General features: G+C 36.3%; 1 protein-coding gene across 2 annotated transcripts in view; it reads left to right on the top strand.

The window, feature by feature from the left end:
- The window catches only part of LOC138713264 (protein-L-histidine N-pros-methyltransferase), a 797,137-nt gene that overhangs the window by 568,650 nt on the left and 205,623 nt on the right, over positions 1-22,864 (top strand). The window lies entirely within an intron of this gene.

Below are 22,864 nucleotides of genomic sequence, written 5' to 3'. Positions count from 1 at the left end.
CTGTGGCCCTCCTTTCCCTAAGGGTTGCTCCGAGATATCATATCCAAGAGATCAGGGTGGGGCGCTTTGCATATTACGTCTAACAGGGAATAAGTTTTGCGTATGCAGATATTAAAATAACTTGCATCCTCACATTTCTGCTATTTTCTTCAGAATTGTAATATTTATTATCTTTATATTATTATTATTATTATTATTATTATTATTATTATTATTATTATTATTATTATTATTATTAGGGCTAGGATTTTGATAAAATTGCATCGTTTTTCTAGTAAGCCAGAAACATAGCTGCTTTAGTACCGTATTTATATGTTATGTGATAAACTGAGTGTTTTAAGACACATTTGTTAGGTCTTTTTTTTTGCATTTTTTGCCTGTTTCAACTCATTTTGTTTTATTTGGTCATTTTTTAGGCATTTTCATTTAATTTTGACCATAAATCTCCATTATTAATATAAAATAATGTTTACGAATATTTCCTTTGATATTTTCTTTACATATTTTGTCCATTAATACCCATTATTTTGTATACTATTTTAATCGTTTTTCTGCACAAATATTGTCATTTTAACGTAGTACACCCCCATGTAATGGATCAGTCCAACCACCCCTTCAATATAGACTCCTCTATACCTGCTAATTCCGGATAAGAGTGGCCTTATAGTGGACTACATTGAAACTAGAAGTAAAGTAAATCCATGGCGCTACAGCCCATGAAGGGCCAAGACCGACCAACTGACTACTGAACTCACGTCCACATACCGATGCAGAGGTGTATGATCATACATGGAAACTACATCAGATAAAATAATTAATTAAAGTGTTTTACTTATAAAAATAATGTAAAATTTAATTTAATTACTAGTCTAAATATTAGGTAGTACAAAACCTCTTTTTCTACTAAGCCAATTATGTAAGATCAATTTTTAAATGCATTTTTAAGGGTATTTTTTTTAGATTTTTAGGTCATAAATGCATTGTTTTTAGGACATGTTTTCATGATTTATAGGTCATCAAAATCCTAGCCCTAATTATTATTACTTTTTTCTCCCTATAACATAGTTCTAGTAAACTTATATTAAATTAATTCTCATCATTTTACTAGCTATCTCAACTTAATTATAATTGATTGAATTAAATTAGCTAATAAATTAAGTTATTACTATATCTTAAAGGTTTATCTAAATTTAAATAAACATGTACTAGTCGTTAAAACTTCACTGAAGAATATTGCTGGAGAATCTTTTAAGTGTAGTGTAGATATTCGTAATTTAAATAAGTGTAAATATTCCTAATTTAAATATGTATTGTATTGATTAAGGCTGGTTCAATGGAAGAGAAGGCCTTATGCCCTTAACTCTGCCAGCGAAAATAAAGCATTCTATTCTATTCTATTCTATTCTATTCTATTCTATTCTATTCTATTCTATTCTATTCTATTTATTATGATCTTTGACAAGACACGGTGGCCACGGTCGGAAGGATCGAATGCATTCCAGGATATCAATACGAGTGTTTTTGTTTGTTGTCAACAGGACTACGGAGCGTCTCTGACTCGCATTCCGAGGACCGGGTTCAAATCCCGTGGCCTGCCAATCTGAGTGTGGAGTTTTTTTTTTGGGGGGGGGAGGGGTTTCCCCATTCGCAAAGGCGAATACCGGATTGGAATTTACTTTCCATCTACTCCGAACGTTCTGTCTATAGCCTGTACAGGGTGTTAGTAATATAACTGTGCAGATTTTAATAGCTTATTCCTTGGATAGAGTACAAACAAAAAATGCTTTTATCATATATTTCCCAAATGAATACTTTTCTCAGAAAAATATAATTTCCCCCTAAATGTTATCACTGTTTTACTCGATGAGTATTATCCGTAGGATTCTGATTTTCATTCTTATCATTAGAGTAATTGATAAGGAATCCCTTTACACTTTTCAGTAAAATGGACGCTTTTCTTGCAAATTAAATAAAATGATTAATGCATATATATTTTTTATTTGGTCTGTTTTACGACACTTTATCAACTGCGATGATTATCTAGCGTCTGAATGAAATGAAGGTGATAATTTCAGTCAGTTCAGGGTCTAGCGTCGAAAGTTACCTACAATTTGATGTCAATGGGTTGAGGGAAAACCCCGGAAAGAATCTCAACTAGACTAGTTGTTCCAACCTGGACTTCAACCTGGGCCCCTTCCTTTCAAGATCAGAGATGCTAATCCTTACTTCACAGCGGTGGACCGATATCTTAATATTGTCTATCATCTGATGTCATCTGCCACCAACTCTTCTCTCGTTCACCATTACTTCCAGTGTATCCTTCAGTACGGAGTTTTATCTTAGACAGTGACCCAGCCAATTTCTTTTTCTGTTCCTGATCAGTTTCAGCATTGTTCTTGCTCCACTCATTCTTTCTAACACAGCTTCAATTCTTATTTTGTCTGTCCATTTTCACGCTCCATTCTTCTGCACATCTTCATTTTAAATGCTTGTAGTCGTTTCTCTTCACTTCGTTGTAATGTCCACGTTTCTGCCCCATACAGTGCTACACTCCACACAAAGCACTTTACTAGTCTGTTCCTGAGTTTTTCTTCCAGAGGTCCGCAGATGATGCTCCTTTTTCTATTAAAAGCTTCTTTTGCTATTGCTATTCTCATTTTGACTTCCTGGCAGCAGCTCATGTTACCGCTTATAGTACTCGGACATCCAAGTATTTGAAACTGTTCACTTGTTCTACTGCCTCACTTCGAATTTATTCGTACAATTAGCCTCTCTATTTTTCTTCCTATAACCATGGTCTTCGTCATATTTGCAGTTATCTTATACTGCTCACAGCTGTCATTTATCTCCAGTAGCATATCCCTCAGCATCATCTCTTGTTCTGTTAACAACGCCATAGAAAACAGTTCTTCACTAAATCTTCCAAGTAGATGTTGAAGGGAATAAGTGATAAAGAGCATGGTCATCTTGCTCCTTTCCTCATTCCACTTCCCTCTGGCATTTATTATCTTATACTAACTTAATCCTTTGCTTCATATTATAAAGATTATTGAACAGCCTTCTCTATTTCTAATCCACATCAATTTTTTTGGGAAATAAATTATTCCTTACTTTAGACTTTTTAAGATATTCATCCTTTTGTAATATTTGTCATCGTCATATCATTATAATCAGCAGCAGCAACGGCAGTTTCGGGAATTAGTCTTTTTAGATTTGTCTGTTTCCAAGGATTTAGAACTTCTCTCTCCATGTTTTCTGTGGACGGTCTCTTTGTCTTAGTTCTATAGTTAAGTTTCGTTTCGCAAATGTGTCACTGTACAAGCGTTAAAGATGTTACATAGTGGTTTGTTATTTTGGGTGCCAAGCCTATCTTCATTTCTCATTCGATCTGTTCTCGTATACTAGGCCTATCCCAAAATTGATCTTAAGAATCTCATGTCTTCTGTCTATATTCCATTGTTTTGTTTTTATGTCTGGACCCAGCACTAAGCTCCATAAAGAATTTTGGGAATTGCTATTACTATTTATAAAAACTTATGATTGTGTCAATTTACCATACAAATTTATTTTAATTATGTACTCCGTGTGAATTATATCAATCATAATATTCTAATAGATTAAAATAAGTTCATTTCTGCCATCCTATCATTATAAAAAGGTTGTTACTACATTCAATATCGTGCGTAATCGGCTTATTATGGCACGCGTGCCAAGAAAAGCAGTGACGTATTCGCTATGACGTAATACCGGAACGCTTGATATCTTGCTTACCGCTTCTACGCGCGACGTAACAAGAAATTAAATGCAGGGCAGAAGGTAACGTATCATTTATTTCCAATGTTTAGCAATTTTGTATCACTTTTGTAATATCACATAAAACAGTTCTGCGGTTCAGAGAAACTATATTAACAAAATAAAGAAACATTTGTAACATAACCTGCAAGGTCTCCATTCCTCTTTATTCCGTGTCCATGCCAGACGTAACTACATAATCGATACGAACATATGGAGATTTTGTCAGCTATGGATCCTGAATTCATTTCATAATTTATTTCCTACAATTTATAATGGTAAGATGCCATAAAATGTTGTATCCAACTCGTGGATAATCTTATTATAACACTCGTGAAAATTCACTTATACCAATGTCAGACCTCAGCGAAGCATCAAACTTACCCCCTACCTTCTCCTTCCCCCACTCCATGAAAATACTGCGCGCGTACGTGGATTGCTGTACTTCGGAGCTTCATTAGTGATACAATGTCTTTCACAGAATCAGATGAATCGAGAGGATATCACATTTCCAAGAAAGGCAATTCTTTCATTTCTCATTTTTAGGATCAGTTACAAATATTCAAGACGCTAACTTAAATAAATACATTCTTAAAATAGATCACCTATTATACGAGTTCAAAGAACACAGATTCAGTGATTTTCAAAGGATGGAGAAAGATTTCAATATTTTTGCCACTCCTTTTCAGGTTTAAATTGAAAATGTTATCTCAGAATTGCAATTAGAGGTACTGGATTTGGAGAATGATAGCCTCTTGAAAGCAGAATGTGTAGGTCTGGTGGGGGTTAAAAGTTTTTAAAAGATGTCCAGTACTACATATCCACTGCTTAGACAGTTTGCTTCAAAAATAATGAGTACCGTCATTTCCCATAAATATGGTCCTGGAACATAACAATTGTTCACGATACAACTATTCAAATTTTGTACTCCATAACGTAGTACCTCGTTTATCTATATTTTTGTTGTACTGTAGTTTGAAATCAAGTCACTGCAGCTATCTACGAACGGACTATGTTACTTCTACAATGATCTTTGAATGGTTGTATTGTGGACCATAGTTGTTTTCCAGGACCATAGTTATGGGAAATGACGGTATGAATTCATCAACCTACCAGTGCGAACGGCTGTTTTCTAAAATTAAATTTATAAAGTCCAGCCACAGATCCCGCTTAAGCGATGCTCATTTCCTTGCGCAACTGAAAATAGCATGCACAGATATAAATCCAAATTTCGAAGAAATTGCTTTGAACAGTGATTAATTAAATATCATGTGAATGAACTCTTCTAATTACATATGGTAGGTAGGAGTGTAGTGGCGCAACTGTCTGTAAATCCGTCACTGCACTATAGAGTGCAACCCCTCCCAGAGTATGTAGTTGCCATTTAAATCCTGTCTTGTGGGTTGCGTTCATTTTGCCCATCACTGACTTATACTATAATCATCAAGATTATCCACTTGTTACGTAAATAACTATATGTAGTATAAAATAAAGAGAAAATATCATGGATCAAAAGTCTACCCAGGGCGATGGCTAGTTAGGCAAAAAAATATTGCAAGTGTTGCTTAAATTTTAAGAGAAAGTAGCTTACATCCGTTGGTCTATCTTAAAATGTGTTTAGTTGTTTTGATTATGATAAGTCAGTTATTTATTTCTACCCAAGAGGAAATATATTCTTTGGTATAATAATCTTGAATAAAGAAACCACTGCAGACAAATTACATATCAGGCATAGTCTAATATGTATAAATCTCTAATTCTCTCTATGGGAATCGAACCGAAGAGCGCTGAGTCAACAGCCACAGCGCTATAGAGGAAGAATGAACATGTTTCAGATCTGAAAACTAGGCATTTGTTCATGAAAATATCTGTAAAGCGTCGTTGTTTTCCAAACAGTGAAATTTACAGGAATATTGCGTCACAAAATTGTTCTAAGAATTTCTTGTTTTCCTACACAGTAGGCTTTATTTTTGAGTGTCATTATTTTGACTGTGATATGCTTTAAAACTGATGTAACTCCTTCCGTATATAATAAGGTAGTATTAGTTCCGTTCTTGGAAATATGGGGTTATAAATTTTATGACATCTATTACAATGTCTTCACCAGAATCAATCGTATAATTTTACCTTCAATAAATTTCAGTGCTCATCCTCACTAGTATCATAGAACCAGCTTGGATTGTGCTCACACTTGGGCGCTGTTAACTTCTTTTTCTTTTCTTTTTTTGTAGGATTTAAACTGTAGTTTATTATTTGCAAATAGTTTGACATCCGTATTTCTATATATAACTGATTAAAATCTTATCGTTTCAAAAGTTAAATGTACTCGTAATTTTGTGATAATACAAAAGTATTATCAAATACATTCTTCATTTCATTATGATAAAAAGAATGAATTCCTAGACTCTATTTAAAGGTTATTTAAAACATAACTTTGTGTTTAAAACAGTGGTGTGCAGGCTTTTTCATATAAAATTAATGGTAGGCCTAAACCTTTGAAGATGAAGATGATGATGATGATGATGATGATGATGATGATGGTGAAATATAATAATGATTATTCATAAAATCCATGCACGTTCTCCCTTACCGTTGGTTTCAAAGCCCATGGATTGAAACTCGACAGAGGCTAATGAATGTAATATGTATAGGGTAATGGTTTTGTGTGCATTCGGTACTGATAAACTTATCGTATAGGCTACTGGAGTACTAGTGCTTAAGACTGAGCATACTTTCTTGCGACATAAGCCATTTTTAATTCTAACGACTTTTATAGTAACGTGTTCCATCATTTTTGACAGATAAGGGATGCCCTCAAGTACATTTGAGTCCAGAAGCTTAATGCCTATCCCGGCTATCACACTGAAGTAGTTCGTTTCGTGTTCCTGGAAACCTCATATGTTTTGTCATTCCCATGATTTGGTAGACGTCATCACACATTATTATATATTATTAAATATAAAAAAACAGACATTTTAATTGAAGGGTTCATAGCGAAAACTGGAAAAGTCCAAAATATTAATTTTTCTGATACGAAAATAACTGTCCCTCACGTTTCTCATACAATATAATAATCTATCATATCTTATATAGATATCTCATATATCTACCAACTTTTGTAAAAAGTATCTTGAGGAATATTTAATTTCTGTGTGGGAATTCTAACTTTCAAGGCCTAACAGCAATAGCTGTAAATACGATCGTGCAAAAACTTCCTTTTCGTTCAGTTCAGATCTGCAACCGGCTTGATATAGGCCTAACGAACGGGAGGACTTCAGCTCCAAGGCTGTGAGTTCGAATCTCACTTATTGTTAGGGTTATTATCTGATTAGTTTTTTTTTCTCGAACATTTTTCGAAATCTAATGCCAACGATAGATAATCCTATGACTAATCTTCAGACGCATTTCTTTAAAATTCCAGAACACTGTTACCAATTTCATCGAAACTAAATACCCTCTCACAAGCAAACGTTCTGATGGGGGCAGATAAAAAAGTTATTTTTTTTCTTCCACCATGTTAATAATGTCAAAAGAAGTGCTTATACAAATTTTGGCCACTCGACCGCAATTACGAGGCCGTCCAGAAAGTGATTTTCCCTGGGGCCGTTTATAGAAAAAGCACAACTGCATGGAAATATTTATTGAAACAGATACAGCAATTGCTGCGCTATTTGTCAACATATCCTTCACTGGAATTGAGACATTTGTCATACCATGGGATAAATTTTTGTGTCGTAGAAGTCAGCCGCCTCAGATCGGAACCAGCGTTTTGACTGCGTCTGCATCTTTCTCTGAAGATCCCATGATATGAGAAATGTCTCAATTCCGATGGAAAATATGTTGAAATATAGCTCAACAATTGCTGTGTCTGTTCCAATAAATTATTTGTCCAATGAAATTGAGTTTTTTTTCTGTTAACGGCCCCTAGCGAACTTATTTTTTACAGCCCTCGTAATGAGGTCGAGTGGCCAAAATTTGTAAAGGCACTTCTTTTGACATTACTAACATGGTGGAACAAAAAAAAAATAACTTTTTTAATCAGCCCCCACCAGAACGTTTGCTTGTCAGTTGATACCGCTTCGCTTATAATATTTTATAAAAAAAATCGATAGGTGCATATCTGCTAGAGATGTCGCCATGTAATTTGTGCGCTACGCAGAAATCAATTTCTGGTCAGTCAGTTCTACCTTCAGATCACGGACGGGAGTCTTCCCCTTTCTACACTCCTCTCTCCAATACTGCTCAGACACGCTCAGGTCACATGCAGCTGATCAGGCTGTATGCTCCATTCTCCCGTCCGCCCGCCCGCCCGCATTTACACATCTCGCGGCAAACTATATGGCGACATCTCTACTACGAGTGATTAATGTGAGAAATGAAACAAGGAGAACAAAGGAAATACAAGGACAACAAAGGGAATAAAAAGGGAGAAAGAATAACGAGGTGACTTCAAGGACAACAAGAGGAATATAGGGATAACAAGGCGAATACAAGGAGAACAATAGGAATATTGGGAGAACAAGGCGAATACAAGGAGAACAATAGGAATATTGGGAGGACAAGGCGAATACAAGGAGAACAATAGGAATATTGGGAGAACAAGGCGAATACAAGGAGAACAATAGGAATATTGGGAGGACAAGGCGAATACAAGGAGAACAATAGGAATATTGGGAGAACAAGGCGAATACAAGGAGAACAATAGGAATATTGGGAGAACAAGGCGAATACAAGGAGAACAATAGGAATATTGGGAGAACAAGGCGAATACAAGGAGAACAATAGGAATATTGGGAGGACAAGGCGAATACAAGGAGAACAGTAGGAATATTGGGAGGACAAGGCGAATACAAGGAGAACAATAGGAATATTGGGAGGACAAGGCGAATACAAGGAGAACAATAGGAATATTGGGAGAACAAGGCGAATACAAGGAGAACAATAGGAATATTGGGAGGACAAGGCGAATACAAGGAGAACAATAGGAATATTGGGAGAACAAGGCGAATACAAGGAGAACAATAGGAATATTGGGAGGACAAGGCGAATACAAGGAGAACAATAGGAATATTGGGAGGACAAGGCGAATACAAGGAGAACAATAGGAATATTGGGAGAACAAGGCGAATACAAGGAGAACAATAGGAATATTGGGAGGACAAGGCGAATACAAGGAGAACAAAGGAATACAAGGAGAGCAAATGGAGTAAAAGGAGATTACAAGGAGAACAAGTGTAATATAAAGAGAACAAAAGGAATAAAAGGAAAAAAATAAAAAGAGAATGCAAGGAGAACAAGGGGAATACAAGGAAAGTAAAGGACATACAGGGAGAACAAGGCGAATACAAACAAGGGAAACAAGGAAAAGATAAGAATAAGAAGGGAAAGTCAAAGACAAAAAAGGGAAGGAAGCAGAGCAAGAAGAAGACAAAGAGAACATAAGGAAAATAAGGAGAACGAGGGAACTACAAGAAGACGAGGAAAATAGGGGAAGAAGGAGAATACAATGAAAATAAGGAGAGGGCAAGAAGGAGGAGATTACACGAAAAACAAGAGGAAAGGAAGAGAGGGTTACACTTTTGTGTGACTGTCAATTCCCAAATTTTCGCTTCCTACATCTAGTGAGGAGGACTATTTGTCGACGTCCTTATTGTGGGATGATTGCTGAAGTCCTTAGAACTGCATTTCTTTGAGTTCATAATTCACTTCTTGGTGCCATCTTATCGATTCAGCTACGGCATGCAAGTCTTATGGAGTCTCCCTGTTGTCCGCATCCTCCTCAGATCGATGGTATCTGTTCGCATATCGCGTACTACGTCCTGCTGCATTCTATATTGACCTGAAGGTCTCGGCAACGTAGATGTCGTGATTCACCGTGGTGTCATCTGTCCGAGGAAGCTACACAGACTGGTGGTTCCCTGGTCTGCCGTAGTCCGCTGTGAAAACCGTTTTGCTTTCCTGCTGTATTTGCAGCTCTCCTAGAGAGATGACATCTATAGACGAATCACGATACCACATCTGCTGGATCTCCTGGTCGATCTGACACTGTTGAAGATGATAGATGAAGTTGAATTTTAATGAAGACGAAATGAGTCCCAGGTCCAACGTCGATACTTGCCCAGCAATTCTGCTTCAAATGGTTCAGAGGGAAAATCTCGGGGAAAAAACCCAACCAGTTAACTTGTCCCAACCAGGATTTTAACCCGGGTCCGCTCCTTTCACGGTCAGCCATGCTAAACGTTACTTCACAGCGGTGAACTCGTTCACCAGATATTACCCCAATGGACTTTTATCCTTTGGATCCATCTGATAAGATATGTAAGAATATTTAATAGCTCGAATTGTAGCTGTCTGTAGAGAGATTCAGGATAAGTCAGGAATCTTGAAGACAGTGCGCCAGAATGTGCTGTATCGCTGCCAGATATGCATTAATTAACGTAGGTGAACGCCACTTTCAACAGTTGTAAATATAAAAAGAGAAAGAAAAATAGCAATGTAAAACAAAGCAGAATGTTTGTTTAAATAAGTTTATGAAGGAGACTTTCCCGACTAAATGTTCAGGATTAAAAGTTATTTATACAGTTGACTCTCCTAAGTTCGACAGAACAGAATTGAAAGTTATGTCCAATAAGGGTAGTGGGTGTTGCAGGTGAAATGAATAAAAATTCTTATTGGTTATCCATCAACGAATACAGTACTGTACTTGCATTTCCTGCCCGCCCCGAGACTTGTGTATGCGCTTCTAGTACCACAGTGGGTTTCGACAGTTCCGTCTCTCAAACGGCACTATTCTCAAATAGAAAAAGAAGAGTTCTTTAATTTAAAATCAGCGATCAATATGGATGTCCTAATCAATAAAATAGTCTGTTTTCCTTCAACAAAAGTTTCACTACAGGACACAGAACCAATTCCCATACAAATGACTATTCTCAAATAGAAAAAGAAGAGTTCTTTAATTTAAAATCAGCGATCAATATGGATGTCCTAATCAATAAAATAGTCTGTTTTCCTTTAACAAAAGTTTCACTACAAGACACAGAACCAATTCCCATACAAATGGCAAACCCATTTCTTACTGCCCGTATAGGGGCGTGTCTAATTCTCCTACGTAAGCAGTCGAACTGTAGGATGACGAAGTTTATTTCTGTCGAACTTAAGAGATTTCACTGTACTTGGCTGACCTATAACTTAAGTTAATCGCCTACAGTTTGTAAAACGTATTCAGTTACACCCTGTATTCCGAGAGACACACAAAGACAGGCTAGGATATACAGAGGTAGCCAAATAGGTAATCTAGATTGGTAGAAGTGCATGGATGGATGGATCAATAGGTATGTAATTGAGCAGGTCGTAGATAATTGAATAAACAGATTAAATAATATATATTTATATAATTTAATCTATATATTTATACAGGGTGTTTCCGGGCTGATGTTGCTAATTTTCAGGGATGATGGGGAAGGGCACATGTATCAATTTGAGATCAGGAACCCTGGTCCGGAAATGGCTGAGTCGAAAGTTATAAGCAAAAATAGTTGTGTGGAAATGAAATTGTAATTTGGCACAACATGCTCTCCTTCCCTTAACCTTTTGAACAGTCGCGGAAAGATGGTATGGACAGGATGTCTCCTATGTGGGTAGGAGCTTGTCTACTGTTTCCATTGTCTCATCGGTATTCGAAAATCATGTCTGCATATTCCGCTCTCGTGTACTCCATTTCACTAAGACTGATCGACTGGACACTGCAACTTGTACACGTACACACGTGCACATCAGGACCGACCATGTCCGTTACACATTACGCCATCTGCATTGCTTTAGTGTAGTTTCCTGTCCCCATCCCTCAGACAGCGCACTGAATGGAATACCGTAAGTAGACAACGTAAACAACGTCAGATGAACACAGTATGTGTAAGATGTACAGATAAATACATATAAAGAAGGTGTATAGAGGAATAAAATTATTTCATTTCCACGCAACTATTTTTGTTTATAACTTTCGACTCGGTCATTTCCGGACCAGGGTTCCTCATTTCAAACTGATACATGTACCCTTCCCCAACATCCCTGTAAGTTAGTAACACTAGCCCGGGAACACCCTGTATAAATAAGTAACATTCTTTCTGCCACTATATCATGTATTATACGCCTTTTCACGTAACTAAGTTCGCTGGTTTTTAGTCTCCCAGAACTACACGAGCTTTTCGCACTTAAGCAACGTTGCCTAGTTGTAATGTTAAGACTCAGTCGCAATAAGTTAAATATTACAAGCGCCCAGATAAAATAGTGCAACCACGAAGATGAAACGTATGAACTAAGTCGCGTGAAAAGCATTATTACACTTGATTTCCTCCCACCAAGTACTATCGTTAATATGACAGAAAACAGTGGTTACACACAGTCAAGTGTTCTCTGTCTCACTTCTTTCACCTAGAATCGAATTGGAGATGCTTGTGTTTGCACCTATATACACGGTCACTATTTCATACTTTAGAATTGATTTTATAGACCTATATAAAATAAATTGCCATTATCAAAATAAATATAGTGGTATTGTGGACCATTTCGCGTGTTCTTACACTGACTGGTGTATACCAGGACACTGAGGGAAGGCGAAGAGAGGCAAATTTGGTCCAGTCTGAAAACTGAGATGAAGAAGAGAGACTGAGATGGAAGAGCGGGTTAAATGGTGTACACGTACTCTACACGGGCCGTGGTGGGCAGGCAGGGGGTGAAAGGGTGGCTGTCTTCATCTCCCAGGGCGACACGATGGGCGTGGCTTGGCTACTCGGAACTGACGTCAATTTCAACACTCCCGAGTCTATATCGCTTCCTCCTCATACTGTTCTTATTTTCTCCTCCCCCTTTCCTACACCTCCTGTTTCTTCAATTATCTAGGCAGCGCAGCAAACAAATACATACAGCTGCTGTTCATTCTTTCATGCCCTCCCCGCTACTGCTTGTTCTCTGGTTTACCCTGGAATATCCTGTATTCATGTTCTCTGGAAATTGTTTTGTGATACGTTGAAGGCGTCTTGGAAATGTGACATAAAATCCCATGTTCATGTTACTCGTACTTCGAATCCAATTTGTATTTTCATAAGACACGCTGGACGCCCACGTGGTATCAGAGCTTTGTAATGTAGTAGGTAAAAGTTCTTTCTAACCCGGAAGTGTCATATTCAGATCTCTTGAAAATTACTCACCATTAACTTAAGAGTTCCTTTAGCAACTCTAAGAGCCAATATTCATATGAGATTTTAGGTTTTTGCGGCAGTTGTATTCAGAGCAGTGTGCTGAAATTCAGAAACCTCAACGCGGTAATCTGACTCTCAGCCGAGCCCCTAGCAGACTCCGTTTACGCAGATAGCTTGCAAACTGTTAATGTAAAATATTGACTAAATGCCAGTATTGAAACATAATTTAATCACACAAATGAAGAAACAAAAGAAGAGCTGAAACTGTCTTTTTGTTCCACTTAGTCACTCGTAATGAGTGCACCTCTGCACATAGTGTGTTGGACATTGTGCCACTGGCACACATCTGTGACACAGGGTTGATGAGTAAAGGGAAACAAAGAGGTGGAACTTAAACTGAGAGAATTCAATCCGGCATCGGAACTGGAATCTGATGTGGCTTAGTTAATAAACCGCGAGTCATCGGTCTGTCTCCGTGAAGTGCAGGCGTGTACACTGTCATCGTTTATCATCCACAACTCATTCATGTTTTTTTAAAATAGTTAGTCACCGGTCGGTGCGGTACTTCGGTGCTATTTATTCAGTACATAAGAGAATACAATTTTACATTAGAGAATTTAGCTGGCTACATGGGATCATTGAATTGAACCCGAGGCCAAGAAAGAGAACGAAGAAGAAGAAGAAGAAGAAGAAGAAGAAACCGTCAGCACGTAGATCTGAAAACTCGGGTTCGAGTCCCGGTGCCGGAGAGAATTTTTCTCCGCTCCACCCATCCTTCATCATATAGCAATGCAGAATTCCTGCACGGAAATATCATAAGTACTTCAGTAATGTAATTGTAGGTGCAGTGTAAATATCTAAGTTGTGTCATGTAATTAATTAAGTTGATATGTAATTAATTAAGTTGATATGTAATTAATTAAGATGATATGTAATTTAGTTGATATGTAAATAAATTAAGGTGATATGTAATTACTTAAATTGGTAATAGTTGGGTGAAATAGAAGTACTTTTGCTTATTGTAGGCGTTATTATAGAATGGTTTTTATTTATAGTCCTAGGTTTATTGCATCTATTTATTTATAGTTAGAAGTAAAATTTAGGTTTATTTTTTTATTTTTATTTTATTGCTGTAATTATTGTAGAATTATAATGGTATTATTGTATATTATATATCACTGCCACCGGGTGTATACTAATTGTAGTGTTAATAAATACATGCATACATACATCACAATAATATTTGAGTGAAATAGTTTCTACAAATTTTTAACTACCGGCTGAGAAAAAAAGGAATAGCTACTAGCAAAACCTTCGAAACGGTTAGCAGGTGACATTAATTTTCCCTCCGACATAGTTATTTTGGTGTTAACATTCATGAAGGATGTGATAATGATAATGAATATGATGACAGTTCGTCAGGGAAGTCTCTAAAATTCGCCAGTTTCATAATTAACTTATATTTGAGTGATGACGTCAGTATTGAGAGCCTGTTATGCAAATGGTATAGCAGTCACGAAGGTTTCAGCTGCAGAAACATTGTCTTCCCTATTTCTTTAAATTCTGAGAGTACTCGAGACTTCATGCAAGCGATAATGCATGATCGAAACTTGATGCATGCCTCAGTAATAAACAGCATGAAACGTTTTTGACCAAAAGGTGTTTCGTGAGCGAGCAAGCTTACCAGGTCGCATACCTCTAATAATGATTCTATATTTGGTACCGCTGGCTATAAGAAAGTGTGGGGGAAGGAAATAAAAAGAAGAAAGAAATAAAGAAAAGAATTATGATCACTAATTGTTGTAATTTCCGACTCGTGGTTGAGTTGAGCGTGATCCCTGGCTCGGATTTGCGCGGGTGTACAAGGAGTCTGGAGGCCAGAGTCTATAATTTCGGTATCTATCTCGGTTGTAATCACTGGATGTTTGGGACAGAAGGACGTAACCACCATTTCACTTCTGATTCCTTGTAAGCCGATACCATGGGAATGCATGAAATCACTGTGTGTACAGTCAATTATCCTCTGCGTTTAGTTGGTAGCGACATTTGTACATGCTTCCACTTTCCATTAATTTCTGCGCAATTTGCGAAATTGTTACATACTTGCAAAGCTGTACAATGTGCTTATGTTTGCAGTGGCTTTATTATTTGGGAACGTCTAAAGTAGCGGAAGCTTTGAAGTAAACACATACAACTTTACAATAGGCGCTTTAATGCTTTAAAGTGAAATAACTTTTCTAGCAAAAGTGGACTTGTATAAAAAATATAAACATAATTAAATATAGTAGTGAGATCTGAAACTGAAATGTACACAATAAACAGAAATAATAACGAACATATTGGACAATGGTGTAGTACAGTGATGTCAAAGCAAGCACATTTTTCTGACCTTGACGTCGTGCGCGGGCATCAAGCGCTAGGTATGCTAGGAGGAATAAGCAGCCTGTTGGATTAAGAAAACAGTGATGCACAAACTTCAAACGGAACATGCAATTTTATGTCGTTATTTTTATATGGCTTCTTTCTGTTTGTTATTTTCTATTTTGTCTGTAAAACAAAAGTACTAACACCTATTTCTTAGCCTAATATTGCAGTTGTGTTTTAAACGTTAATGACATAATAAAAAGTAAAGAAGGAATATTCACACAAATTCCATAATAACTACAACTCTACTGTACCAAGTGAATTAAACACATCATTCATAAAGAAAGTGTTATCCCAAAGAAAGACACTGAATATGACATGATAAGTTGAAATTGATATTGATGGTAACTTTAGCCTTATAAAAGTAATCACAACAATATTATAGTACAAAGCAAAGTTGCCTAAGTATATGTTTTAAATGTAACTAATATTACATAATAAAACTCTTATCGCATTATGCTTTTAGGTGATATTGATGCGAAACTTTCTGTTATCAGAATATTAAATTATCTCGAAATCTGCTGAATCTATAGAGCTGACGTTTTACCAACATATATGCACATATCTTTTGTTTGTGATGTAGCAGTATTTGCTTTGTTAATTCATTTCCTTACAAACATTTTTCATGCGAATATTTTCAAACATTTTAATACACTATCTTCAGTAATACGTATTTACGATATATTAGATTTACGAAAACATTGTTTTAGTACCTGTAAGGCTACTAAACAAACATATCTGAAAATTTCACTTTTCTGTAAAAAAAAGTTGAGAAAATATTCCTTTTGAATAAAAAAGCAAACTTACGAAAAATGAGCATTAAAATTAAAACTTACATTCTTATAATGCACTTCTCAGGCAAATCTAAAAATTAACATAGATTGTATTGTATTGTATTGTATTGTATTGTATTGTATTGTATTTATTAACATTCCATGGTATTCATATGTAACAAGTGAAAAAACTTAATACTATTATAAAATCTTAATTTATAGTCACAGTCTAGATGAAATATATACAGACGAGATTTACAATATAGTCTACTAGTACAACACATAGTTTTAGTATCAATTTCATGAAGTCTTATTGAATGTCATGAATTCACCTACAGAATAGAAGGCGTGAGAAATTAGGTACTTCTTTAATTTGGCCCTAAATAATTTTATGTTTTGAGTTTCATTTTTTATATCGATAGGGAGGCTATTAAAAATTTTACTGCCATATAACGCACTCCTTTTTGATAGCACGATAGACTTGCCGAGGGAGTATGAATGTCATTTTTTTTACTGTATTTATGCTATGAACTGTTGAATTAGTTACAAAGTTTTCACGATTACATACGAGGAAGACTATTAATGAAAAGATATACGGTTTTAATAAGTTCTCTTCCCTTCATCCATTGAATCACCGCTGGCCATCCCTGTATATAGCTCGACCAAGCGGCATATAGGCCTACTACCTCTTTCTTCTGTCTCTTTCCTTTCCGCTGTAAAGCGCTCAGGCTCTCCTGGGCTCTAAAGCGCGCGCTTGCTCCTATGGGCATCAGTTGACATCACTGGTGTAGTATATTTCAGTAAGAAGTGTTATTAGAAACAGTGTGTGTTCGATATAGATTAAGTGAGCTGAAAATCAAGAACGGAGTGATAAAAGTGTCAATTTTGAGTGAATTAGAGGAGTTTAATAGGAAGTTAAGTAAAACGATTGAGATAATGAAAATAGGTGAGGAGTATGGTGGGGGAGGCTAGCTAGGATAGCGAAGTATAGGCTCAATATGTAGAAAATTAGTGAGATCTAAAAATGAAAAGTACACAAGAAACAGACATAATAACGTACATATTGGACAATGGTGTAGTATATTTTAGTAACAAGTATTTTTAGAAACAGTGTGTGTTCGATGTAAGTGAACTGAAAATCAAGAACAGAGTTGTAAAAGTGTCAATTTTGAATGATCTAAATTAAGTTGTTAGGTTTTAAAGGTGGAAATACTGATCAATTTAAATGGGGTCGAAAGTCAAATTATAAGAGCGTTTACAAAAGGTATATCTGTAATGAATATAATTGTGACACCGGGTACAAAATTGTGAGGTCCACGTTACATGAATGTAAATGTTCACATCAAATATATCATATATCATCAATTAAATATAGGCCTATTATTATTAAAGAAGAAAGAAAATTCAAAGCACAAGCAAATGTTAAGTCCGCGTAAAGTGAATAAAAGTAAAGAAGACACCAACAAATTGTTTAATATACATATTATTCTGTGCCTTCAAATAACAATAGGAAGAGAAATTCATTAAAAATCTAAAGATTGCGAATAATAAAATAAAGCTGAAGAATACAAAGAAAAAGAGCGAGTAAAGAAAGAAGAATATATATTTTTTTAAAATTTGAAATGAAATTTTGACGTAGACCTATACTTATATAGTGTCGTGTTAAGTAACAGCATTAGCCAGTGACAAACTATCACAAAGTGATAAATACATAGTAGATAAATACTGTACATACATACATACATACATACATACATACATACATACATACATACATACATAGCCACCGGCCTCCGTAGCTCTGTTGGCTAAGGCGCTCAGACGCGGGTTCGATTCCCGCTTGGGCTGATTACCTGGTTGGGCTTTTTCCGAGCTTTTCCCTAACAATAATGCAAATGTCAGGTAATCTATCGCGAATCCTCGGCCTCATCTGGCCAAATATCATCTCACTATCACCAATCTCATCGACGCTAAATAACCTCGTAGTTGATACAGCGTCGTTAAATAACTAAGTAAAAAAATACATACATACATACATACATACATACATACATACATACATACATGCACGAACGCACACACAGAGGTTTTTTTGTTTACGGGAAACTCGGCTAATTCCGCAGTACGGGTCATTCCGCAGTAGAGCATATATGATTTTACTGCGGCTTTACAATAGCAAGGACGTAAGTTTTGAGAGGCTGTCAACAGGAGGCATGTCTTCTGCAGTGCCATAGAAAAAAATCAAGGATATTGGTCGACACCTCTGTCGGCAGTACAGTGAAACATCGAAAGTTGGCTTTTTTTCGTGTTTTGCTAAACAGTTGTGAAGAAAGTGAGCATTGTTACATATAAATTGTTCCTTTTATGTTATTTTCATAATGTATTTCATAATTATTTACTACTGCGGAATTAGCCAAGCCCTATTGCGGATTTATTCGCACTGTTGCGGAATTACCCGAGTTGTTCTTTTTCAACTGTAATGTATGTACAACTAAATATATTTGAATTTTAATAGGTCTCTTTATCTCATTTAGTAATGAAAGGTTGCGTCCATGTCTATATACCTTGATAATATTTTTCAATACAAATTTTGATAAAAATATGATAGATTTACTTCTTAATATTGCGGAATTAGCCGAGTCTCCCCTAAACCATGTTTCCTTATTCTTGGCGGACAAAATATAGCATTTAAAGTACAACTTCGGTGTATGATTATAGAGTAAAAAGTCTTGTTTACAATGCAGCGTCGATGACGTAGCATAATGATAACGTCTTGCATAGTGACTAAACAGTTTGTCAACATTGTCGCCATAGTACTTGAAATCTCATGCGAAATTGTAATCTAAAGGAAGGTCCGTCGATTATATGTGAAGTAGATACGGCGTTATCGGCATCAGGAACAACCGAAAGAGATATTCAAGCCACGTATATATCCCCCATAACAAGGCTATGAAATTCTTTAGCACTTATAAAATTGTAGTCTTTTAAAAAATAATATCACCACATAAACCTTACATGCAGAAGAATATCTATTGCTAAAGCGGCTTACAAGTTGGAAGCTTTTTATTATGGATCTAAATCTTTCAATCTCCATTAAGTCTCCTATTTCTAAGATCAATGGATCGACTCTCTGCTCCCTCGTGGCTCACGTGTTATCGTTTAGAGCTACAAATCCAGTGGCCCCCGATTCGATTTCCGGCAGTGAAATAGACATATGTTTTCGGACAATGTAATATCTATCCCGTTCTTGTTCTGTGTTACCTCAAGGCTTAAGCGATGGTCTTGCACCATGTTGACCAAAAAGTCAGAGATGTTGACTGCTTATGAATGTGTAATGTTGGCTAAAATATCTTAACGAACATGCTGAGTACAGAACAACTTTCATTATCTGTAAATAATGCAGTGAAACATGCCTATTCACGGCACTATTTAAAACTGTCCAACTTAAACAGGTAACAAACTTACAGAAATATATCATAAAGAAGTCTACTAAATTCGTACACTTTATTATGTGCATACATATAATATTGTACTATAACCTACGTAGTCCTACAAATAAAATACGAGTATGTATGTATACAAGGTGATTCACGAGGATTTACCATCTCTTATGGAGCTTATTTCCGAAGACATTCTCAGCAAAAAATGTCATATAAAGATTTGTTCTAATCTCAATATTTTCAGAATTACACTAATTTGAAGTTGTTAGTAAAATACCATTAATCTTGAGTTTTAAGGATAAAAGAATATTACAGATAAAGAATGAACTATTCAGGAGTATTACACTGGTCAAAAAAAGTTAAGCATATTTCCAGTTTACCCTATAATACCTGATATTTATGTTTCTTTTGGTTTTATGTGGCACGTATTATGTTTACTAATTCAAATTCTTCCATTTGTTTTATTCTGCATCACTAGGTAACGTCCAAATCACGGCTAGTAAACAAAGTCTGTAATTCGAGCGAAGTTCAATCGTGTCGTTTTGCTTCATAGTGCTTCATAGTGCAGTACAATGGCTCGGAACACCCTTACAATGGCAGACCGCATCAAAATCATCACTTTGATGGAACAAAACATGAGACAAGTTGATGTTGCTAACATCCTTCATGTGAATCAGAGTATTGTCTCCAGACTGTGGAGAAAGTTCCAGGAAACCTAGTCAATAGCAGATCGACCTCGCGAGGGCCGTCCACGCAAAACAACACCAGGTCAGGACCGGTATGTAAGGTTATCTGCACATAGGAACCCTATAGCCTCAGCTACAACTCTGCGCCATGACCTGCGCGAAGCCACTGGTGTTGTAAGTAGCCAAACTGTGCGCAATAGACCTCATGACATAGGGTTGTATGCTCGAAGACCACTCAAGACTCCAGCACTCCGTCCACATCACAGGGGTGCTCGTGCATGATGAGCTAGAGCACATGAGAATTGGACTCGAGACCAATGGACCAGAAATTTATTCTCAGACGAAGTGAGAATGGGCCTACACCCTGACAATAACTCTATTCGCGTATGGAGACGAACAGGGGAACGAAATCATCCCTCAATGACCGTGGAACGTCACCAACAGTTTGGTGGTTCAATCTTGTTTTGGGCAGGTGTCATGTTTGGCCGCCGCACACCACTGGTTTCAATAGAGGGAAACATGACTGCTGCCGTGTATGAGAACAACATCCTCCAACCCATAGTAAGTGGTTTTGCAGAGACTTTAGGAGAAGGGTTCACTCTACAGGACGATAATGCTCGGCCTCATCGTGCTCATAGTGTGCAGCGGTATCTGGTAGAGCATGGGATCCGAAGAATGGATTGGCCAGCATGCTCACCGGATATGAACTGCATAGAGCATGCATGGAGCTTTCTCAGGAGAGCCATTTCCAATCGTCCACATCACCCATTAACGATTCAAGAACTCAGGAATGCTGCCTTGGAAGAATGGGTCAATTTGCCTCAGGAGAGCTTAGATGCGTTGGTACTGAGTATGCCCCGTCACATACAAGAGTGCCTCAGGGTTCGTGGAGGACCAACACGTTATTAAACAGGGCACTGAAAGCACCATTTCCTTTTCTTTGATGATGTACGAATTTCAACTTCCCTTATCTTTTCCGTTGTTTCCAAACAATGCAACTTTTTCATTTCATATTGAATCCATTGTTAACAAATAGTGTATTTCTACTTTTAAGTTTATTCTGTGGAACCAAGAAACCCAATTATAGTTTATCTATTTTATTTTAATTAATAAAAACCGTTATTTGCCTAATTATGCTTAACTTTTTTTGACCAGTGTATTTCTTTAATTAGCTAGTATTCTGAAGCTAAAATTGTGTTGTGAATTCCATAGTTGCTTCGTACAGAATTTTCTTTTTTTCGATTTGTAACTACAAAATTACACTTTCTTAGAATTTATCACAAAAATTATTAGAAATCACGCCACTCTTGTAAATTTTTTAAGACTGTACACTAGGATACATAATTGAACTATAAGAATCAAGTTCCTAAAGTCGTATGATTTGATAAGTGCGTAAGAATGATTTGTTTAGTTAAAAATTGAAAACTAAATTTTGTGCAAAACAATTAACAACGCATTTTAGCTTCTGAACACTAGCCAATTAAAGAAATGACACTTCTGAATAATTCATTCTATATTTATAATATTTTTTTACCCTTAAAACTAAAGAAAGAACGTATTTTACTAACAACTTCAAATTAATGTAACTTTGAAAATATTGAAATTAGGACAGAATGTATTCGGAAATAAATTCCATAAGGAATGGTAAATCCTCGTGAATCACCCTATATATATATATATATATATATATATATATATATATATATATATATAAATATATATATATTCTTCAGTAGATATTTCCATATCATATTGAGGATAGAACTTTTATCTGCAGTTTGTAACGTTTCTAGCCCACCACATGCATCTGATTTTGCATTTGTTATCGATTGACTTTATAACACTTATATTTAAATACAATAAAAGTCTTTAACATTTTTTAAATACTTCACTATGTTAAAATTTGAAGGAAAAAAAACTAAGTATACCGTACGACCGTTTCAGAAACGTTTACTCAATCCTCAGCAGATGAATAAAATTGTTGCTATTGTCTGTGTCTTCCTGCTTGCTTGTCAGTGCGGGTGACGAATACGATGGTGGGAGGTGGTGGGGGTAATAAGTATATACGTGTACTGTAGATGGGAAGATGTGTGGCTGCCTATGCATTGTCTAATATATCAAAAAGGTATGTGAATTAAAATTCAGCTAGATATTAAGTGGACAATATATAGGCATCCGAAAATACTATTAATTGCTAAACCAGTAAAATCGTCTGTTTATTCTGGGCAAACAAATCTATGATATCGTGAACGTAAGAAGTGCCGGAAGTACCAATTATTCCTCTTGTTTCAACTCTTCTAAGAATTAAACGAACATTATACTTTCACAAGTAACATGATTTTCTTGTCACGTGGTGCAGTGGTACCACGTGATAACTAAAAGAAGGCTCGGTATAAGAATGTAAGGGCGACACACTGACCTCATCTGACCGTCTGTATTTGTTGATTGTTCTTCTCATTACTTTGCATTCTAATGTAAAGCATATTTCAACAGCAGGCCATGAAGCAGGCTTATCTGGCCAGTTCCTCCGCTTCTCTGGTTGTGTTAATCCT

Source organism: Periplaneta americana, chromosome 14 (assembly GCF_040183065.1).
Source record: "Periplaneta americana isolate PAMFEO1 chromosome 14, P.americana_PAMFEO1_priV1, whole genome shotgun sequence".
Taxonomy (NCBI): domain Eukaryota; kingdom Metazoa; phylum Arthropoda; class Insecta; order Blattodea; family Blattidae; genus Periplaneta; species Periplaneta americana.
Note: the sequence above shows the minus strand (reverse complement) of the source record. Positions and strands in the feature narration are given on the sequence as shown.